Below are 24,403 nucleotides of genomic sequence, written 5' to 3'. Positions count from 1 at the left end.
AAGATCACTGTGCTTTCAGATGAATGTAGAACAGATAGGGGCTCCCTGCAAAGGGGCTCAGAGGAGGCCATTTTGTCTACAATGACTGAGAATCTATCCTTTGTTCTCAGATTCCTCCTTGGCTATAGATTTTCTAGTCACAAGCAATGGGGAAAGAAACCAAAAACCAGTTGCTATCCAGTCTGTTCAGACTCAAAGAGACCCTATAGAAGCCAGGGGGAATTTGAGGTCCTGGCTTGAACTTATGTGAAAGAGATTCAGCATGTATTTTTGAGCTCCAAATATGTCCAAAGTGCTCTAACAGATACAGCAGGAGTTGATCCTTCTGAGAGATGCAGAGTTTTTGCCCCAATGGAGCTAAAGTTAAATGAGATGACAAAGCAGGTGTTGAATAATCCTGCTTAATCAATTAAGTGATTCAACAAATAATTGTTAAACACCTATTAAGAGCAGCCCCAAGGGCATCCTTAAAGTTTTTTTTTTTTCTCTCCCTGATTTATAATACCATTTTTATGAGAGCATAAAATTTTTTTTTTTTTTTTTTTATGAGAGCACGTTGACGTGATCCAGAAATCTTTCCTATACCCTCTGCATATCAAGGTTCAGGTGGGATTTATGGTCACACACACACACACACACACACACACACACACACACAATGTAGGTTGTAGCAGATACTGTCAGAGTTGTCCAACATCTCCTCATATCCCTTTATTACTTTTGTACATAGTCAACCTGGTGTGCTTTCATCCCCACCAACTAGTGCCTGCATCTTATATATTTGCTATACAATACTATAAAAGAAGTCCCTGGTTAGTGCAAGCAGTGAAAGGCTTCACTACCAGCCAAAAGTTTGGTGTTTCAAACACACCTAGAGGTGCCTTGGAAGATGGGCCTAGCAATCTGCTTCAGAAAGTTTCCAGCCTTGAAAATCCTATGGGGCCGTTCTCATCTACACATACAGGGTCACCATAAGTTGAACTCAACAGGAAACAAACAACAACAATGCTCTAAGTACACATAGCAATTACTTTCAAATTGATGGATGGAAGACTCCTGATTCAGCGTAGGATATAAGGTAAAAAAAAAAAAAAGGTTAGACAGGTTAATATTCCTGCTGTAAAAACTAGTGGGGAAGGGGAGGACTGCTAAAGACAGCAGAAAGCTGGAAGCACTGAGAACTAGATAAAATGATTTCTGAAGAAGGGAGAACCCTTCCTACCTGAGCCACTATAGCAGGCCATTTCCTCACCTGTAACAATTGGCTGATTCTGAGGATGGGCTGGACATCAGGCTTTGCCCGAACAGAGGCAGTCTGGGGGTGGGGGTGTGGGAAGAAACCAGCAGAGTCATGGCAGCCTTACAGAGTTGGTGACACAGATTTGAAACATACACATGGTTTTTCTCCTGGGACAGCTCCTGAAGTTTGTAGAGTTGGACAAATCCAGGAGTGGATGAGGGCTGGGCCAGGAATTTTGAAGAAAAAGTCCTGTAGTCTCTCTGCTTAGGAGACAAAATCCCACTTCAGGCAGGAGTCCCACATGAAGCTTGTGAACAGAACAGCATTCTTATTACAGCATCTGCCAGGTTTAGAAATCCAAAGAGTTTGGAGGATGAAGAATTAAGCTCAAAATCACCAAAGAGCAGAATTTCCAGGGCTGAAGTAATATGGGCTGATTTAAATAAGACACCAAAGTCAATACTAATGTATTCATATTTAACTGCTATGGAATAAATATTTGAAATTGCAAACAACAACAAGGCTTCATGTCAACCAAACATTGATTCAAAACGTGAAATACTTTTATGTCTCCCTTGTATCACTAAAATGCCCCATGAAAATAATTTAATCATCCCTCACTGAATCCAGAAAACATATTAACTCAGAATAGGAATATTTTTCCTGTAATTTTGTAACATCGGTTATGATTCCAGCGGTAAAATGATTGTAATAAAAATTATTATATCCAATTTTTCCCAAATTTTGGACATAGTAAAACATTATTCTGTAATCTCCCCTTAGCTGAGATCAAAGGGGAGATGGAGAAAAAGGACGGATAAATATGGCTGGTCCTGTTTAAGTATTTTATATGCATTTGTTTCATTTGATCTTCAGAGCAACCTGGTTGTTAACTGTGAGTATTGCTCTTTAGCTATTAATGGTTTTCAAAACCATCAGCAAGGCTGTTTGGAGTCTCAATAAAAGTAATAATCGCTAACATTTATCGAGCCCTCATTATGTTCCAGGCAGTCTGCTTAGCATTTTACTTACATTATGTTATTTAAGACTCAAAACAACCCTATATTCTCATAAAAAAAATGAGAAAATAGACTTAGGCAGAATAAGTAACTCTAACTAACAGAAAATTTGTATTCATACCTAGACTTATCTGACTCCAAAGACCGTTATTAGCCTCTATATCCCACTGCCTGATTCCATCCTTGCCAAAGCCAGGTGTGGCCATGGTTAGTTAGGGGACATGAGGAACTGGTGATCACTATGCTTCAAGCATGCCAGAGGCAGTTATTTCCCTGTTCATAATACCACTTTCTTTTATGGTGTCCTGACACTGTTTTGAGACCCGGTCTAGAGGCCATTCTGTTCCATTTGTTGAGCAGCTGATTAAGTCCCCTTACTAGATTCTTGTATTGCTGGGTCACTATGCATCTTAATCTCCCCAAGGCCAGGCATCCAACAGCTAGGGACAGACCCTATGCCCCCCGAGCCTGCAGAATTATTTGAAATGCCCCATTCCCAGGAAGCCCAAGAAGCTAGTTAACACCACCTAGTTTGCCCTGTGTAACCACTGCCCCACAATTCTAACTTGTTTTCTTGTCCCCAACCCCGCCTGTGTGGTCTTGCATCATGGCAACCTACTTTTTCATGACCTTCCTGACTTTTCTTCCCCATATCACACCTTATTTGCCATCTCACAAATTTAAGGGAGCACTATTAAACTCGGTATATTAGGTCTCTTTTTGTGTGTGTTTGTGTTTGGGTGTGTAGAACAGAGTTATGCTTTGCAACATGACAAACTATTTAACTCTTTTATCTGGGGATTAGTGGTTGAACATAGAGGACTAGGACAGGAAAAATCCCAACCAGCATAAATTACCCCGAAATTTCTTGGCATTCTTTAGATCTTTTTTTTACAGACTGAGCATGTCAAGACTTCTCTATTTCTACCTGTATTAAGTTGGGATACAAGATATATTTTACCATTCTTAAATTTTGTGAGCGAATTATCAGTTGGAGAAAGATGCACACACACTTATGGATTAAATTGTGTTCGTCCCAGATATATGTTGAAGTATTAACCCTTGTACCTGTGAATGTGACCTTGTTTAAAAATACAGGTAGTCCCCGAAATAGGATGTATTTGAGTTATGATGAACCACACGACCGTCAGTGTATCTGGAACATTGCATCTTCCTGGGAGGAAGTTGTGGGAAAATGCATGCAGGAGATGTGGAAAAAACTGCTGAGTTATATGAACACACTGCAAGCATTTGACCAGGATAATATGATGAAAGAGATTGGTGGAAAAATCAACCATATGCCAAGAACACTGAATTTAGAACTTGATATCTCTGATGTGGAACAGATCTTAGGTCACAAAGAATGGGAATTGAAAGGTCAGCCTTAACGGATTTTCAAAAGGAAAGAAATGCTGAAGAAGGAAGAAATAATGAGGAAGAGGGAGGAGAGAAGTTGTCAAAAATTTTGACAGTTAAAGGATTATCTGAAGTTTTTTATAAACTAAATCAGAGGCTTCAGTTTCTCGAAAACATGTACCCAAACGTGGATTACTTTGCTAAAGCGGATAGGCAGATTTGGGAATCAGTGAGATATTTCCAAGAGATATATGGAAAAAAAAAAGGACCATACTGACAACTTTCACAATTTTCTGACTAGAAACCCCATTTCTATTCTCAGGGAAAATCCAAATGGCCCAGAATTTTCCTCAAATGAAGTTATCACCACAACTGACAAAATGACAATGTTGTCCAACTTTTCTTCATCATTGGAGTAAATTTTTATGATTCATATATTTTTTTATGTATGTCTGTATATATTAAAATATACCTGAAAGTTTATATGTAATGTTTCCAACTCCCAAAGACAAAAGGATCAGATTTACAAAGATACTGAAAATAAGGGCAATAATAATGAAACTTAAAAAAAAAAAAAAAAAGAGGTATTCTACTTCTGTCAGAACCTACATACAATGGAGTCATGGGAATCATCGGAACAGATTCCTGCTGTAAGTCAGGGAATACCTGTAAGATTTTCTTTTGTTATGTTAATGAGATCATACCAGAGTAGGGTAGGTTCTAAATCTAATCCTTTCTGATTGGTGTCTTATAAAAAATGCTGAATAGACACAGAGTCACGTATAGAGGGAAGATGTCATTTGGGAGCCCACCTACAAGCCAAATATCCCAGAGTTGCCATAAACTGAAGAAGGTAAGGAATGATCTTCACCAAGAGAACAGAGCATACCGCCACCATTGTCTTGAATTCAGATGTTTAGCTCCATAACTGTGAGATAATAAATCCCTGTCCTTTAAAAACATTCACTAGTGGTATTTTTGTTAAGGTCACACTATGTAACTAAAACACACACATACAACAAAAATTTCAATAAATATGAGAACCTAGCTCAAAATTCCCACAATATTATCTTAGGAAAAAGAATAATTATACAAAAAAACATGAAAAAGAAAATATACATTATACTGTTGCTTTCAGGAAAATTCTCTAGTTTTGGAACCATGGATTCAGAGATAGAAATGAGCACTAAAATTTTATTAAAGACTCCTTTGTATCCCTGATATAAGCAGCATTCCCCACATGATCTCTTCACTTCACACATAATGCACGTAAAATTGTGATTTCTGGTTCACAATCTTACGTGCATTATGGCCTTGGGCAAGTTATTTTGCCCTTCTGTAACTCTTTCCCTTCCTATCTATAAAAACCACTCTGAATGTTTCACTATCTATAATAATTGTACCTATCAATGAATTATTGTGACGATTCAGTGAATCAATCATAGTAAAATGTATTTATGGCTATACTGAGTCCATATTAATTGCAAAATTAATGTTAGAGAGATTCTTTACGTTTATAGATGGAGCATAAGCATCTTTTATAGAGCAGACCAACAATATGTATTTCCTAGTTCAGTGATTATAGCAGTGATTATAGCATCTATAGGGATATTTCTCCATTTTTTATGGCATTCTTTTTTTTTTTTTTAAGTTAGTTTTATCTTGGTTCCAGGGTTGAGGACAAGGGGGGCTATTTTTCTCTAGTCCCTCTTTTTATAAGTTAAAAGAAGTATTCAATTTGTATAAATAAAAACTGGTTATGAAAATCTCAAGGGCTTAAAAAATACAAACACTATTCATAATTTTCTAAAATAATTAAGTATTCCATTATGCTAGCTCCAGTTTTATATATTTCAAGAATTTTCTTTTCTGTTGATGACAAATACGATTTATTAGTTTATTTAAATATCTTCTCTATTGGTTTAAATGCATCATATTGGCTTAGAAAACGAACTGAGTGAAAGTCATCAGAATAAATGGCCCTATTCTCCGTCCTGTTGGAAATAAGTGGGGAAAGGTAGACCACATTTGAACATTCCTTCACAACTGGCCCTACTCCACAGTGGTGGTGTATATGCAACAGAATCAAGATAATAGAAATATTCTCTTATTCCTTCCACTAACTCTTGGGGGATAATACTTTTCATCTTAAAGAAGCAGTTTGTTCAAAACCCTTGAAATGTTGTTATAAATTGTGCACTCCAGTACCATTTATCAAAGGTAAAAAGACTTTAATATAAAAGGCCCTTATGAAAGGGACATGGGTCAGAAATTTGGTGTGACAGTGGCCAAGAGAAAAATTTTCCCTTATTATAACCTCGAGTGACAGGGAAAAATAAGTCAAGTATGGGGCAAGTGAAAATACACTTTTTCCTAATAGGTATTTCTTACGGGAAAGAATAAAATTAAAGAGGCAGTATTATTAATCTTTCACTTAAAATTTCTTTGATAAAGAGGTACGTGACTAGTCCTTGATCCATGCATTTGTATATTTCCAAAAAAAAAATCAAGGATGGAAAAATTATAGTGGATAAATTCATTATAGTTTAACTTGAAGCCTATTTTCATCTCACCAGAAACCAATATAATTTACATAGGCCAATACAATTCTCATAAAAACGAATACTCTATGCATGCTGACCATATATATTGTGCACACAAACCCATTTACTTCATTCCAACCAAGTTGTCATAAAAACTCAGGTTTTTCTTGTGTTAACTGATACGTCACAAACCATTAAACATGACATACAGCTCAACAGTTTTCTAATTACAAACAATATATTTTAGATACAAATCAATATGTTACACATTAAAATTAATACATCATATGCCAAATGTGTTGAATCTTGTTAAAACTATCTTCTGGAATTTTAAGTACTAAAACTGCCAAAAGTAAGATTTAAAAATGCTCAACTCTTGATCTTTAACCAAACATATCTTCTAATAAGATGTGACTAATTACAGCCCCCAAAAAAGAGATGATGTCTTAGTTATCTAGTGCTGCAATGACAGAAATACCAGAAGTGTATGACATTAATAAGATAAATTTATTCTATCACAGTCTACGAGGCTAGAAGTTCAGATTCAAGGTGCCAGCACTTTGGGAAGGCTTACTTTCTCTGTCAGTTCTTGGGGAAGGTCTTTGTCATCAATCTTCCCCTGTTCTAGGAGCTTCTCAGAGCAGGGACCCCAGTCCAAAGGATATGCTCCTCTCCAGGTGCTTCTTTTGCGGTGGCATGGGATCACTCTCCTCTCTGCTTGATTCTCTCTTTTAGATCCCAAAAGAGGTTGACTTAAGATACAACCTAATTTGTAGATTGAGTCATGACTTATTAACATAACTGCCTCATTAACCTCGTAGAGGTTAGGATTTACAACACATAGGATAATCACATCAGATCACAAAATGGTGGACAACCACTCAATACTGGAAATTATATTCTAGTCAAGTAGATACACATTTTGGGGGGACACAATTCAATACATAATACTTCACCCTTTCACCCCCAAAATTCACATCCTTGCCACATGTAAAACACGTTCGCCCATCATATCATCCCAAAAGTCTTAAATCAACTCAAAGTCCAAAATATCATCTTTTACAATATTCCTCATCATCTGTGAAATCTAGAATACAAGTTATCTGCCTTCAAAGTAAAATGGTGGAACAGGCACAGGTGGACATTTCCATTACAAATGGGAGAAATTGGAAGGAAAGAAGGGATACCAGGCACCAAGCAAGACGGCAGAATACAGCATATTAACTCTCAAGCCTTGAAAATAGTCTCCTGTTCTCTGGAACCATTTAGGCAACGGCCCTGGCCTCCAGACACTGGGTGTTGATCATACTTTCTGGATTCTGGGTGGAGGCCCCTCAGCCCTGGGCTTCAGATCCCCCTTCCAGGCCCACTGGAATGGCAACTCTGTTCCCTCGACTTTGGTCAGCCACATTCTCCTAGTCCATCAGAGTGACGACGCTACAGTCTTGGCCCTAGCAGTCCCTGTTCTTCAGCCCTTGGCCATGGCAGCCTCTTCCCCTCAGCTTTGGGCAGCATGAAAGGCAGCCCCACACTTTGGAACCAAGTTGGTGAAGACCTGACTCTTTGAAACCTAGGGGCCTGTGGCCATATTCTTTGAACCCCAGAGGTCATGGCCCTACCCTTTGAGACAGAGGTAACCCTGCATTGGGCAAGTCTATTGGCACCATTTTTCAAACAACATGTGCTCACTTCACGTCTCTGCGTTACATTTTGGTAATTCTTGCAATATTTCACACTTTTATGTCTGTTATGGTGATCTGTGATCAGTGATTTTTGATGTTACTACTGTAATTGTTTTGGTGTGCCGCAGACTGCACCCGTATAAGATGGCAAACTTATTTGATAAATGTGTGTGCTTTGACTGCTCCATCAGCCAGCCATTCTCCCATCTCTCTCCCTGTCATCACTATAAATATATACTAACAAAGAGGGATTTAGGTTGGAAGCAGGCACCGTTCAATCAAAATAAACCAAAAAAAAAAAAAAAACACCGAGTGCCGTCGAGTCGATTTCGACTCATAGGGACCCTATAGGACAGAGTAGAACTGCCGCATAGAGTTTCCAAGGAGCTCCTGGCGGATTCGAACTGCCGACCCTTTGGTTAGCAGCCGTAGCAATAACCACTACACCACCAGGGTTTCCTCAATCAAAATAAGTTATTAAAAATGTTCTGAAAATGGAAGGAAAGTTAAAGTGAAATATGCCTTATGATCTCTTTTAATTAATTTTATTTTTAAAAAGACACTTTAATGAATGAATTTGGCTCCGTTTAATATCTGGAGATCATCTCTTCAGCTGATTTCCTAAAGGGTCAATTCCAAATGAATTTAAGTAGATTCTTTACAGAAGAACCTTAATAAATAGTTAATTTCTCCAAAACTGTCACATTATACTTTGGGAAAAAAAAAAAAAAGAAATGGTAAATAATTCTAGACATCCAATGTACGTTTTATGTCTGCAAAGGGATTAATTAAATTTTAAATACAATGGTTATTTAATATGGATAATGAGTTGCTGCTGCAATTATTATCTTTTTTAAAAATTAAAAATCAAGTAAGCTTTGTAAATAACTAAACATTATTACTCTAGATTCATTTTAATTAATAGAAGAATAGACAAATATGCCTCCAGAGCCTTAATATGTCTTGAGATTATGTTATAACTAAGCTTTAATTATTGTGGTAATTATTTATCTGCTCACTTAAAAATAAATTGGTTACTAGTATTATTAATTGAACATATTAAATTGTATGTCTATATTTCAATGTATACATTTTAAATATATTAATATATTATTCAAACATATATAATTAAGCACCATTTGTTTAAATATTTTACCAACAACCACTGAATTGTTTCCAGATCAAAATTTTAAAAGCAATGTTCCTTTATGAAATTTTCAGTTCATAAGAAATTTTATCCTTAATTATTTATTTTATTCTCTATGAACATTCTTGTCTTGGTCAAAAGACTGTAAATTGAATTTAGAGTCAGGACGTCATTTTCATTTTTGTCTATGTTCTACCCTGTGTGGTTTTTGTATTAATAATTTTGTTTTACCCCACACATTTGTCAGTTTGTTGCACTGAGGGGGCTTGTGCCTTGCTGTGATAAAAAATGAACAAATCTGTCTTGGAAGTATCGCCAGGATGCTCCTTGGAAGCAAGGGTGGACAAATTACCTCTCACATGCTTTGGACATGTTATCAGGAAGGATTAGTCCCTGGAGAAGGACATCCTCCTTGGTAAAGCAGATGGTCAAAAAAGGAAAAGAAGACCCTTAATAAAATGGACCGACACAGTGGCTGCAACAACGGGCTTAAGCATAACAAGGATAGTGTGGATGGCACAGTACTGGGTGGTGTTTCATTCTGTTGTATGTAGCGTCTTTATGAGTTGGAACCAACTCCATTGGCACCTAAGAACAAAAACCTAACAACATATCTTCTTCAAGTGAGCTTTGCAACTTTGTTTCAACAAATTTGTCCATTCCATAGAAGCTATCTTATTTATTGACATAGTTATTTTTGGCATTCCCTTATTATGCACATAACCTCTGTAAAGTCTGAAGTGATGTCCCCTCTTAACTCTTGATACTGATGAATTGTATCTTGTAGTATTCTTGGTCAGTCTATCTAAAGGTTTATCAATTTTATTGTTTGTTTTATTCTTTAAAGATCAGGTTTCAGTTTTATCAATTTCCTCTACTTCTTTTATGATTTCACTTTCCTTGATGTATGTTCTTACATTTATTAAATATATATATATATTTTTTTTTAGCTCATTTTGGGTGTAGTTTGCTCTTCTCTATCTTTTACCTAGGAGTCCTAGTGGATTAATGGTTAAGTGCTTGGCTGCTAATCGAAAGGTTAGCTACTCAAACCCACCAGCTGCCCCAAGGAAGAAAGATGTGGCAGTCTGCTTCCATAAAGATTTACAGCCTTTGAAATCCTATGGGGCCGTTCTGTTGTGTCCTGTAGGGTTGCTGTGAGTTGGAATCAACTTGATGGCAATGAGTTTTTATCTTTGATCTGAAGGTGAACCTCAGATTACAGCTTTGAAGCCTTTCTTTTGCTGTAATGTAAGCGCTAACGCTATGAATTCCTAAACTTCCTGTAGTTTCATTCTACAAATTTGTTGTTATATTTGCATTTTCATTCTTTGGAAAAATTTACTTAGTTTTCATTGGCTTGCTTCTTTACTCATGTTAATTTTTTATCTTTATTTTCTGTTTCTTTGTTTGTTTTTTCCCTTGTGTCATTTTACATCCTAATCAAAAGCACAAATCCTAATCCATTGCATTTTAATTGCATTTAATGGATTTTTCACTTCTCTTATTTCTGTTATTTTCAGTTTCTTTGAATATGCGATGTGTTCATCTATGATAACTAATTTTCCCATAAGTTGTTTAACCTATTATGGAAGGCTGTTTTAAAGGTTTTGTCTTCTTCAATAACTGGTCCAATTATAGGTCTAATTCTACTTAACTGCTTTTTTTTTTTTTTTTAGTTACATAGTCTTGCTGTTTTGCATTTACATTTTGTTGTTTGGATAGTTTTTTTTTTTTTTCTTTTGCTAAAGAAAAGTGGGGTTGGAGTATGATGTTTTTCTTTTTTTCTTTGCTTCTTTCTTAGCTACTACAGACCCTTTCCTCTCTCGTTGATAATTTGAGTTGCTCATCCTTTAGATTCCTTCTAGACTTGATTTGAGCTATGGTGGGGCCAACACACACAAGAAACAAATGGAACCCTGGTGGCACAGTGGTAAAGAGCTTGGCTGCTAACCAACAGGTTAGCAGGTGAATTCACCAGCCACTCCTTGGAATCCCTGTGGGGAAGTTCAATGTCCTATAGGGTCACCATGAGTTAGAATTGACTCGACAGCAATGGGTTTGTGTTTTTTTTTTTTTTTTTTTTTTAATTTACAGGAACACAATCTTTATTAGATTTAATTCAAATGGAATTAGTCAGTTCCCCAAATTCTACAGCTATTGCCCCTCTGCTGGTCTTATGGGTATTTGAGTTGGGAGCCGGTTTCTCTCTGCTGTTCAGTCTCTGCTTCAATGCTGGTTTTATAAAATTTTGAGTTGAGGGCAAGGTTGGAAAATTTTTTGGAGTCAGGCAATTTGTTTTTGCATCTGAAGCTTTTCCAGGAACCAATTTGTCCCAGCAGGCCACCCTATAATCTCTTGCTCAGATTATTCTTCTTCAACCTTTAAAAATATTTTTATCTGTAGCATATCTATCCTTCTATCCTTGCCTATCCAGACAAAGCAATGCTCCCCAGATAGGTAAACTATCCTGGCTCTCTGCTACCTATAAAGGGCTCATTTACCTCTTGAATTTAATTTGACTGGATATTCTCATACACTCTGGTTTTTCCTAGCCCCACAGAAAACAGTGTTTTTTTTTTTTTTTTTGGTTTTGTTTTTCCTCTAGATTTTCCTTTTTCACAGTATGGGAATGAAGTTTTTTTTTTTTTTTTTTTTAATATCATACTACATGCTACAGAAAAAGTGATTGACTCATTTAATTTTATCTAAAATTTTTCACAGTGCCCTTTTCTATTTCTTACTCTGTAGACATTAATTTTATCTAGAGTTTCCTTTTTGGAATTTCATCCTCCATACATGTGCCATGGAGAAGTGGTTTTAAAACTGGCTGCATGTATGAATCACCTGACGAGTTTTTTTTGGCTTCAATCTCTGTAATTAAATTTGTCTGTAATGTGGCCAAGGCATTTTACTTGATCTCCAATTAGTTTTACTATGCAAACAAAATTGAAAAGTATTAATTCCAAGGGCTTCAAGACTAACCATGTGTTGATTATTTCTAATTCTACTTTCTAACCTGAAGCATTTTTTTACTTACATATCCTCTGCCCATTGCCCCCACCACACGCCATACTCAGTTTGGCTAAAACTGTCCCCATTATTAAACACAAAAATTGTTCTTCCCCAGGGTTCTCCAGCTAGTGAATTATCCAACTCTTTACCAAGTGCCCAAGCCCCAAATCCAAGGGCCAACCAATTTCCCCCTACCTTATAATAATCCTATGCTTGCATTAATAAATTTGATTCTTAATTGCCCTTTGTAATTCCAGAACTGTTTTCAGGAATGAGAGAGTCCTATGGATCATTTATTTATTCAACAAATAATATGTGAATGTATATTACTTGTAAATCACTGTGGTAGGTGCTAAGCGACTCAGTGATCAAGACGCACATGTTCTCTCTATTTGGATCACAAAGAAATATTCACTTTCTGATGCTGCATTTACTTACTAGTTAATCTGAATCATATATTCATTCAATAATAGACATATTATAATGGTATATTATCTGTTTGTCTTATCTCTACTGTCAGAGATAGTTTATTTGAAAGAGAGAACTGCTTTTACTTATTCATATAACCCCAGGAGTGTTTTCATACAGAAAGTATTCAATAAGTATTTGGTTAGGAAAGGGAGGCAAAGATGTATAAATAAATAAATGTAGTAATATATATTAGTAAATATATTAAAACATTAATACCAGGTAACAACAAAGGAAATATATGCAATAGATAGAGCTAGTACAGTGTAACGATTGTCAAGAAACTACCTTGAAAAACCACGCTATGATTAACTAGAATAAGCTGATACACTTAATGATTTGCATAACTATCATTAGCAAAAAAAATATGCTTTATTAAGGGCAGCACATTTAGTTTTATTAAACACTCTATGGGATTTCTACTAAGACTAGTGCAATAAATATTTTATGTATTAATAGTAAGCAATTAGCCACTAAGATGAAAAGAATGAAAATCTTAATTAAATTATAATATATATATATAATACCTTTGAAAATAATAAAATTATATTGTGGACACTTAGAAGGAATCCTTAGCTGTCATATGTTATATTATCTTCGAAAATCACAGAAAAAACAATTTTTTTAAATAAAATATTTGCAGCTATTTAAAAAGGAAATGCTTATGAATGTAATGACACTCCATAATATAAAGCAAACCAAACCCACTGGCGTTCAGTCAATTCCCACTCATAGTGACCCTATAAGACAGAGTAGAACGGCCCCATAGGGTTTCCTAGGCTGAAATTTTTATGGGAGCGGTTCGCCTACTCTTTTTTCCTCATAAGAGGCTGGTGGGTTCAAACCCCTGAGTTTTGAAGGTGGTTCTTATGCATAAAAATTATACATATTTATATTTCAGTTAGCAGCAGCTGAGTGCTTAACCATTTTACTACAAAGTATTCTTTAAAAAATCAATAAATCCAATAATAATGAACTGTATACTCAGCATATTTACTTGAGAAGAGGTAGCAGGGATCAAGAGGAGAAAAACAAGGAAATGAGGAAAATTACTAAAGGAGTTAAAAAAAAAAATTAGACCACAAATAATAAATGTAAATATCATAATCCTGCAAGGCAGAGATTCTTTTTATTGTAGTGGATAAGAATGGTTTCAAACTTACGAAAAATAAACAGGACAAAATTTACCTGGCCTGTAAATAGAGTAATTATATACTTTTACATCCAAATCAGTTTGCTTCTGAGGGTGGAAGAGGTGTTTTTAATGATTCGTTGGGACATCATGTGTATACTCCTGGGGTATTCCTGGACAAATTGAAGCATATGTTTAACTAACTATAACTGTTTCCCTCCTCCCTCTGACTAATAAGAACCTTTGTAAGGGAAGTTCTACTCAGTCTTAGGCATGGCATATATCACTGAATGTGGAAGTGACTGGATCTTGCTATATTCAGTCTTTATAGCCTCAAAATCTCTGAGTTTACAATCTAGTGATTCATTCACTTTACCACACAATCCAGGTTTTGATAGAAGCAAAACAGAAGGAGCCAATGTCATGAGTACTGATTTATCACTATTCTGAATATATTTGATGTAATCACTGGAACCCCAGTAATTCAAGACTTTTTCTCTGTCTGTTCTAGGTAATCTGTATGCTTCACTTGGTGTTTACTGACATTCTTTTATGAAACCACGACCCAATGCAGTCGAGTCAATTCTGACTCATAGCGACCCAATAACCACTAGCCGCCATCTTTTCAGCAACTTAAAGTAGTAGTTAAAAAACTCTATGCCAAACTACTTGGTTCAAATTTAACATTCCAGCCTTACTATTTCCTCTCTGTGCAATTAAGCAAGTTTTTTTTTTCTCCCCTCTATGTTTTTTTTTTTTATTCTCTCTGTGCCTTAGTTTTAAATTGAGAAAAATAATAATTCATAGAACATGGTTCCAATGATCTAAATACTTGCATGAATGTACTTCTAAATAATTCTTTTGGTCCCTTTCATTCTGGTGGACTGCACAGAATAAACAAGCTGGTCTTTGTATTTGTTGAATTCATATGGGCAATACCTTTTTCTGAAGTCCTGTTTTTGTTTTTTATGCTCTAGCTGAAGCAAAATCAAGCCTTATTTCTCCCAAAGCAATATATTCTTGCTTAGATTTTTACTATGCTTTGAAATTTTTTTCTCACTAATGAGTCGACTTGCCAGTAGTGTTCCTGAAGGGCTTTCCAATGATAAACTACTCAGGGACCCAGTATCCTTTTATCTGGTGGCTCTGCAACTCTCTCAAGCTTTTGGATCCTATAATGGAAATTGTGCATCCCACTGACAGGCAAGATAAATAATTTTTTTTTTTTCTGTGTAAAACCACCTTTAAAACTCGGGGGTTTAAAAGACAAGCATTTGTTATTTATCTTGAATATCACTGCAGTGAGCCAGGCTCAGCTGATTTCGGTTTGGCTTATTCATATGACTTTCTTTGGTTGACTGGTGGATTGACTGAGGACTGGCTAAATCTAAGATGACCTCAGCTGGGGATACTTGTCTCACCCTCCAGCAGGCTAACCTATGCCTGTACACATGAAAGCTTTGCAAAACTCCAAGGGGTAGATATAAATGTACAAGGTCTTCTGAAGTGTAGGTGAGCACGGATGTCACTTCTGTTGCAATCTCTTGTCCAAATTAAGTAAAAAGTCAGTGCAGATTAAAGGAGTGGAGATATAAACTCTATTTCTTTTTGGGAAAAACAGAAGATTATATAAAAATATGGCTATAAAGAGGGTAAAAACTGAGGCCATTGTTTCATCCATCTACCAGTAGAGGAGCATAAACTGAGTGTCGTTAATGACAAGATTTCATAAACAAAGCCTAGGTATGGTATAAATTATTCCCATCAACACTCTAATGCCCAAAATTCCATCCAATGGCCAAAATTAATAGCAAGGAAAATTGAGAAATATTTATCTCTCTGAACAGGATGAAATGGGAAGTGGTTTGTTGGCTCCTTGTCCAGTCTCTGTCACAATACTTTCATAGGAATTGTTTTTTAAGAGTGTCACAGTGTTCCTGTATCAAAATGTGGAAATCTTCAGTATTTTACCTTGGCCAGCCAACAAACCATTAAACTAAGTCCCTTAAATTATATGTATTGTGACTATAATCCAACTCATGAGTATAATAATCACACTATTCAGAACATAAACCAAGAATTTAAGAAAGATTTAGCAACCACCCTAACCTCCTGTATGCACAGAAGCATGTATACACACAGATGTCAATTCATCATGCCCAACAATTCTGGCAATACTTTGACCCATTGTTGGTCAGCTCTGATATACCTTGGTATGCTTAAATTTCCATCGTAGATGAACAAAACAAGCATCTACACTCTACCCTCTGGAAAGGCATGTAGTGGTATGGTATGGTGTGAAAGAGAACACCTTTTAGGTAATAGAATTCAGGGAACCTTGGTACTCACACTATTTTTTGTAATAACAACTTATTTTCTCTTTCTCAGTCTGTAAAATTCTGAAATGCATATCTTTCTTAGATAAAATGTATCTTTCTTACATACAATAGGAGACTTGAACGATATTAATTTATATATTTTGTTTCACTGTTATTCATAAGGTTTTCACTGGCTAATTCTTTTCAGAAGTAGACAGCCAGGTCCTTTTTCCTCGTCTGTCTTAGCCTGGAAGCCCAGCTGAAACCAATCCACCATCGGTGACCTGGTGGGTATTTGAATACTGGTGGTATAGTTTCCAGCATCACAGCAACATGCAAGTCCCCACAGTACTACAAAGTGACAGACACATGGCAGAACAAAATATATAAATTGACATCATTAGAATCCTCTAATATATGTAGAGGAATTAACCAGTGAAAATCTTATGAGCAGCAGCAGAACATTGTCTGATATAGTGCCAGAAAATGAGCCCCTCAGGTTGGCAGGCACTCAAAATACAATTGGGGAAGAGCTGCCTCCTCAAAATGGAGAAGACCTTAATGATGTGGGTGTAGCCAGGCTTTTGGAATCTTCATTTCCTGATGTGGCAGGATTCAAAATGAGAAGAAACAGCTGCAAACATTCATTTAATAATTGGAATGTGGAATGCATGACATATGAATCTAAGAAAATTGGAAATCGTCAAAAATGAAACAGAATTTATAAATATCAATATCCTAAGCATTAGTGAGCTGAAATGGACTGGTACTGGCCATTTTGAATTGGGTAATCATATGGTCTACTATGCTGGAAATGATAAATTAAAAAGAAGTGGCATTGCATTCATAGTTAAAAACAATATTTCTGGATCCATCTTGAACTACAATGCTGTCAGTGATAGGATAATATCCATACTCCTACAAGGAAGACCAGCTAATATGACTATTATTCAAACATACGCACCAATCACTAAGGCCAAAGATGAAGAAATTGAAGATTTTTACCAACTTCTGCAGTCTGAAGTTGATAGAACATGCAATCAGGTACATTGATAATTACTGGTGATTGGAATGCAAAATTGGAAACAAAGAAGAAGTTGTTGAAAAATATGGCCTTGGTAATACAAACATTGTTGGAGAGCACATGATAGAATTTTGCAAGACCAATGACTTCTTCATTGCAAATACCGTTTTTCAACAACATAAATGGTGAGTATACACATGGATATCATCAGATGGAACACACCGGGATCAAATCGACTACATTTGTGGAAAGAGTCTTTGGAAAAGCCCAATATCATAAGTCAGATCTAGGCCAGGGTGTACTGCAGAACAGGCCATCAATTACTCATATGCAAATTCAAGCTAAACTGAAGAAAATGAGAACAAGTCCATGATAGCCAAAGCCTGACCTTGACTATATCCCACCTGAATTTAGAGAACATTTGAAGAATAGATTTGACGCATTGAACACTAGTGACCGAAGACCAGACAAGTTGTGGAAGGACATCATACATGAAGGAAGCAAGAAGTCATTAAAAAGACAGGAAAGAAAGAAAAGACCAAAATAGATGTCAGAAGAAACTCTGAAACTTGCTCTTGAACATTGAGCAGCTAAAGCAAAATGAAAAAATAATGAAGTAAAATAACCAAACAGAAGATTTCAAAGGGCAGTTCAAGAAGACAAAACAAAGTTTCATAACGACATATGCAAAGACCTGGAGATAGAAAACCAAAAAAAGAAGAACACACTTGGCATTTCACAAGCTGAAGGAAGTGAAGAAAAAATTCAAGCCTTGAGCTGCAATACTGAAGGCTTCTATGGGGAAAATATTAAACAAGGCAGGAAGCATCAAAAGAAGATGGAAGGAATACATGGAGTCATTTGTACCAAAAAGGATTGGTAGATGTTCACCCATTTCAAAAGGTAACATATGATTAGGAACTGATGGTACTAAAGAAAAAAGTCCAAGCTGCACTGGAGGCATTGGCAAAAAACAAGGCCCAGGAATTGATGGAATACCAGTTGTTGAGATGTTTTAACAAATGGATGCAGCACTGGATATGCTCATTTGTCTGTGTCAAGATATTTGGAAGACAGTTACCTGGCCAACCCACTGAAAGAGATTCATATTTATGCCTATTCCCAAAAAAAGTGATCCCACTGAATGTGGAAGTTATCAAACAATATCACTAATAGTACATGCAAGTAAAATTTTGCTGAAGATCATTCAAAATAGTCTGCAGCAGTGTATAGACAGTGGACTGCCAGAAATTCAGGCTGGATTCAGTAGACAATGTGGAACCAGGGATATCATTGTTGACATCAGATGAATCCTGGCTGAAAGCAGAGAATAACAGAAAGATGTTTACCTGTGTTTAATTGACTATTCAAAGGCATTTTACTATGTAGTTCATAGATCATAACAAATCATGGATAATACTGCAAAGAATGAGAATTCCAGAACGCTTACTTGTGCTCATGAGGAACCTGTACATAGATCAAGAGGCAGTCCTTCAAAAAGAACAAGGGGATATTGCATGGCTTAAAGTCAAGAAAGGTGTGCCTCAGAGTTGCATCCTTTTACCAGATTTATTCAATCTGTACGCTGAGCAAATAATCCGAGAAGCTGGACTATATGAAGAAGACTGGGATATCATGATTGGAGGAATACTTATTAACAACCCACGTTATGCAGATGACACAACCTTACTTGTTGAAAGTGAAGAGGACTTGAAGCACTTTCTGATGAAGATCCAAGACCACAGCCTTCAGTATGAATTACACCTCAACATAAAGAAAACAAAAATCCTCACAACTGGACCAGTAAGCGACATCATGATAAACAGAGAAAAGATTGATGTTGTCAAGATTTCATTTTACTTGGATCTATAATCAACACCTATGGAAGCAGCAGTCAAGAAATCAAAAGCAGCACTGCATTGGGCAAATCTACTGTAAAATGCGAGTTAAAATGTTGAAAAGCAAAGATGTTACCTTGAGAACTACGGTGCACCTGACCCCAGCCATTGTGTTTTTGATCACCTCATCTGCATGTGAAAGCTAGACAATGAATAATGAAGGCCCAAGAATAACTGATGCCTTCGAATTGTGGTGTTGGCAAAGAATATTGAATATACCATGGAATGCCAAAAAAATGAACAAATCTGTCTTGGTTAGAAGAACAGCCAGAATACTCTTTAGAAGCAGGGATGGCGAGACTACGTCTTACATACTTTGGACATGTTATCAGGAGGGATCAGTCCCTGGAAAAGGACATCATGCTTGGTAAAATACAGGGTCAGGGAAAAAGAGGAAGACCATCAACGAAATGGATTGGCACAGTGGCTGCAACGATGAGCTCAAGCATAACAACGATTGTGAGGATGGCACAGGACAGGGCGGTGTTTTATTCAGTTGTACGTAGGGTCGTCATGAGTCCAAACTAAACTGACAGCACCTAACAACAACAACTGACTACGAACAGTAAGACGTTTTGATGCTAACCTCATGAAATGGTCAACTATGTAGTCCTTTCTGTTCTTGAGAATTTATATTTTTAATTTCTCATTAAAGTTGTATTTGCTTTCTTATTTTCAGTATACGTATCGTCCATTTGCTCTACTTTTTGAAACCAGGATTGATTATATAATACTAAAAATACTCATTATTTTAAAAAAAGGGTGTGCATTTTCATTATAGTTATAATAATAAATATCTTCCACTGTTTATGAAGTGAAATTTTTAAGAACTAGTCCATGAAAACCTTTTTGAAGATGTTTGAAGACTTAATTGAAAGCGAACATTATAAAAATATTCTGGTTAAATATCTCTCTCTTTGGCTTTTCAAGTGAACACTATTTCTTTCTCCTTTTTAGTACATCTATTTTATTCCATTGCTCAGTAATTTTTCATCGTCATTTATCACTCATTAAAATTGTTATAGTTTTCTTTTATAATGGTAGGACTAAATGTTATATTTACACTTTTTTTTTCTTTGAGACTCTGTAAACCCATTTGAAAGAAATACCAAAGATCAGATGTAAAGTGACATAATAGGAAAAAAAAAAAAAAACTAGAAAAGAGTCAAATACCTGAATCTCCATATTTCACTGAAACCACCGACTTTCCACTTTCTTCTTGACACATTAATGACTGCCTCTTGAGCCATGTACAGGTTCCTTCTGAGCACAAATAAGTGTTCTGGAATTCCTATTCTTCCCAGTGTTATCCATAATTTGTTATGATCTACACAGTCAAATGCCTTTGCGTAGTCAATAAAACACAGGTAAACATCTTTATTTTGGTGATGGGGAATGACCATTTTATAAAATATTTGGCATGAATTTATTTTGTATAAAAATATGGCAACAACTTGAGAAAATATTTGACTAGGAGTCATCTTTTAATAGTCTCTCATAATAAAATTTCATTTTGATGTAAGTATTAAATATTAAAACATATGATCAATTATTAAGAGTTTCATCATTCTAAAAATATATGGCATATATCGGATACCTATGTAAATGTACCTATGTACATATTCTATAGATTATCTCTATTAATTCTCATTAGAATGTTATTAGTCAAGTATTGTAATCCTTGTTTTAAATATGAAAAAACTAAGACTTAACAAGCTGAAAAAACTGCCAAAATTATGTCACTAGAAATTTCAAAGTTGAAAGATGAAGCCAAGTCTACATGGTTTTACAGCATGAACTCTTAAATAAACTCTACAGTCCCTCCAAGAATCACAAGTATGTAAGAAAGTTAAGAGTATACACTCTTCCTTGTAAAGGTAAGAAGCCTGGCCTTGAAAGGTTAGATAGTCAGCTCATGGTCTTATAGTTATTAATTACAGTCTTTAAAGAGGAAAGATTATTACTCATTTTACTATGCAATTCCTGTACTATTTTACCTACATAATTTTTTTTCATTGTGTTTGTGCAAAGTAATTACCTCATTAATTTGATCAATAAAGGGAAGCAACAGCAATAACTCATGTCAAAGCCCCATAGAGGCATCTTTTAAAAATCGTAATTTCCATATGGTTATTGAAACATTCCTTTTTCATTTTGTCTTTGTAAATATAGTGTAAAATCATGTCCTTGGAATCGATGCAGGCAGAATATGTCTTGTGGTTATTATTTGGATTGTTTCAACAACTTAATCATATGGCTAGCTGAAGTTCAATATGTTACTAAGCAAATATATTACTATTTGATTAGCCTATGCTATTACTAAGTTTTTCTTTTTTATTACTAAGTATTATAGCATGCCTAGTAAGCTGTCATCAGTTCATATTTTGGGTGGGAATATAATTAAAATACATTGTTTCTCATGGTTCGTGCTCTCTCCCTGTATTTTTGTTGTTTATCCATCCTCTATTGCCTACTTTTGACTATAACTTTTGTTATTGCCTACTTTTGACTATAGCTTTTAGGCACTTTTCCCCTCAAATCTTCATTTTTCACCATGCTCCTATTACCAAAGGGTAGTTGTATTCTTATTTTTTTTCTTTATTTTTTTTAACCTGAGCATATCACAGTTGCAGGTTGATCAGTACCCTCTTTTAAACGTTCAGTCCTTTAGAATTTCCTTTCTTTTCTTATTAGCATCAAAATACTCTTAATGATTATATTGGGTGGTGCTTAGTTGCCAACAATACTAGTTTAAGTAGGAAATAACTTCTTAGTAACATTAGTTTGCTTACAAGATAATTGGAAGAGTTGAAGGAGTGCTTGGTAGATGAAACTCTAAAACATCTCTGTCCCCCAAGTTATACTACTAAGACTACAATAGCTACTAATCCTTGCAAAAAAAAAAAGAGTCAGAAACTGGTGATAGTGGAACCATAGTGACTTAGCCAAGAAATATGAATGTTACTGCTGCTGATGTAGTAAACCATTGAATTATGAATCAGGGGACCGCACAGTCACATTGCCTCTGACAATATCTGCACCAAGAAAAGGAGTATCTATGCATTTACCTTTTTCTTCACTTAATCCAATACCGAGTATAAGTCTTGCCTGAGGAAATCTGATTGATAATACCTACATCATATTCACAATTTTAACTACAAGGGAAGCTGGGATATGTAGTTTTCTAGAGTGTTACATTCTATTGCGAGAAAGGCAAAACAGCAGGAAGTTGGGATAAATATTCTGTAAGCCAATCCATAGCATCCACTAAAGTTCTTTTTATTTAAGTGTTAGAATGATACCTGCTTCCTCCTCTTGTTCTACCACTTTTTTCTACAATACACTGAATCCTACACATTTCTCTGCTTCTTACTTTCCACATATTTACCAGTTCCCGTCTGCTTCTAGTACTATCTCTCTTTAAACCCTTTTGAATTTATTCCCATACTATTTCAAAAAAAACATCCTTACTAGCCTCTTATAATCCAGAATTTTCCCTATATGGTAATTTTACTGAAATACTCCTAAAACATATTTAATGACCAGCTCTTTCCAAGGTAACTCAACTCCTGAGAATGGTAGCTTGATTCCTACTTACAATGAAAGGCAATCTTTCACTTCCTTTCATAGGTAGGCCAGATCATGCTGCATGTTGTTCTGTGGTAATATACTTCATGACCTTGCCTGTTTTCTTAGTGAAGAAATCCTTTTCCACCTTTTGTCTCATGTGTGAAGTCTCTAGGGCTCAAGTGATACATGATTTTCTTCATGAAGTATTTCCTGATTCTAACTAGCAACAATCATTCCATTTTGAATGTTTAGTAAAACTTAACTTGTACCTTGCCATGTTATTCACTTGATTGCACTTTATATTTTAGATATTTAAGCATGGCTTCTTAAACTTGTCTCTAGCTTCTGACGATCAGAATCAAATCAGTGTCTAAAAAACTACCTGGACCATAATACATACCTAAAATCTTTTTTAATGAATGGACAAATGAACAAATAGGTACATGACTAACTGCATAAGTACAGAAGTAGATAGGCACTGTGCAAGGAGATCATAGACGCACATGAAGGGCCTTAGACTCTAACCTACTTACAAGCTAACAAGTTAACTTGCCACAATTTTATATACCTTTGTGAACAGAAAGACATAATAACCCCTGGTCGGAGACATAAGCCATTTATTACTCACAGCAAAAATAGCAGCCAGAGCAGCATCTTACATTTGGTGCCCACATCCCAATCACAAGAAGACAATGCAATGAGTGGTGAATGTTACCAATGCATGCAGAGGGGGGTGCACCACAGCAGAGGAACCCAGAGATTAAGAGATTCCGAGCCTTTATGAAGCTGCTGAAACATCTGTCTGTTCCTTTTCCCTTCTAAGACAGCAATTACTCATTATTCTGGAATGTAAGCAAAAAAAAAAAAAAAAAAGAAAGTTTTTTTTTTTTTTTACTTTCTTTGTAAGCAAATGGCACTGGGGTAGAGAAGGAGAAGGTTTTATTTTTATAATCCTGTAACATCTCTGGGTGGTACATTTCTAAATCTCTCTGCTCAATACACTAGCTCTAGTTTCCAAGGCTGTTTTATGTTCAAACACGTTCTTAGCTCAAAAGACTTAAGCTATATTAGCATACTGTACATTCAAGGAGAATTGTCTCCCAACAATCAGTAACACCATAAAGTACCATTATAACATAGGATTTATTGGGGGAAAAGTTACAAGCAAGAAAGTGTAGAGCACATGAAGTGTCTTGAATTCTCATTATTCCATACCAACCCTAGGCATAGGTATTCTGTATAAATCATGGCCAAAATTTCAACAGAGAAGAGCCTATTTCTGCCAGCAGGCTGGACATGCCATGAGAGCACTGAAGTAGAGAAAGCACCCTGACCTCACACAGTAATATACAGTTATAGCTCAGATTCAGAGGGATAGGGATCACCTATTTTCTCTAAGTAACCAGAAACATATCATGGGACCTCAGGGCTTAGGCACAATGTTAGGGGTCTGCATAACAAGAGTCCTGGAAGCAGCCTTGGAGAAACTCTTTGTGCTGGGAGTGTCAAGTCCTTCATGTCTCTCCAGCTAAGTCCATGCTGTACTAAGCTACCACCAGTGGGAATGGAATTAGCCTCTGTGGCTTTCTAATTTTCCTCTTATGAGACAGAAAATGTTCCTATTGTGGCATAAGAAATGAAAGTTACAGGTTATGTTTAGTTTTCTTGTGTTTAACAGGCAGACATACATTTCCTTTATACTATATTAATCACTTTTTTTTTTCCCCTGTACGGCTACATGGTAAAAGAATTGGAGCATTGGAGGATTAAGTAGAGACTTTGTGGAAAAGTGTAAGCAAATTAGGCTATTAAGAACTGGAACAAGTCTATCCTATTATATGCAGGAAAAAAAGACAATAGTATAAGGAAGATTTCAGGTCATTTGTTACCAAACTGACATAAAACAGTGAGTGATATTAATGCTGTGTATGCTTTGAAAGAAATATTTAACAGAAGTGTAAGATTTTGTACTAAATTTTAAGGAGACTCTG

This window comes from Loxodonta africana, chromosome 1 (genome assembly GCF_030014295.1).
Source record: "Loxodonta africana isolate mLoxAfr1 chromosome 1, mLoxAfr1.hap2, whole genome shotgun sequence".
NCBI classification, from domain to species: domain Eukaryota; kingdom Metazoa; phylum Chordata; class Mammalia; order Proboscidea; family Elephantidae; genus Loxodonta; species Loxodonta africana.
This window is presented reverse-complemented; position numbering follows the sequence as displayed.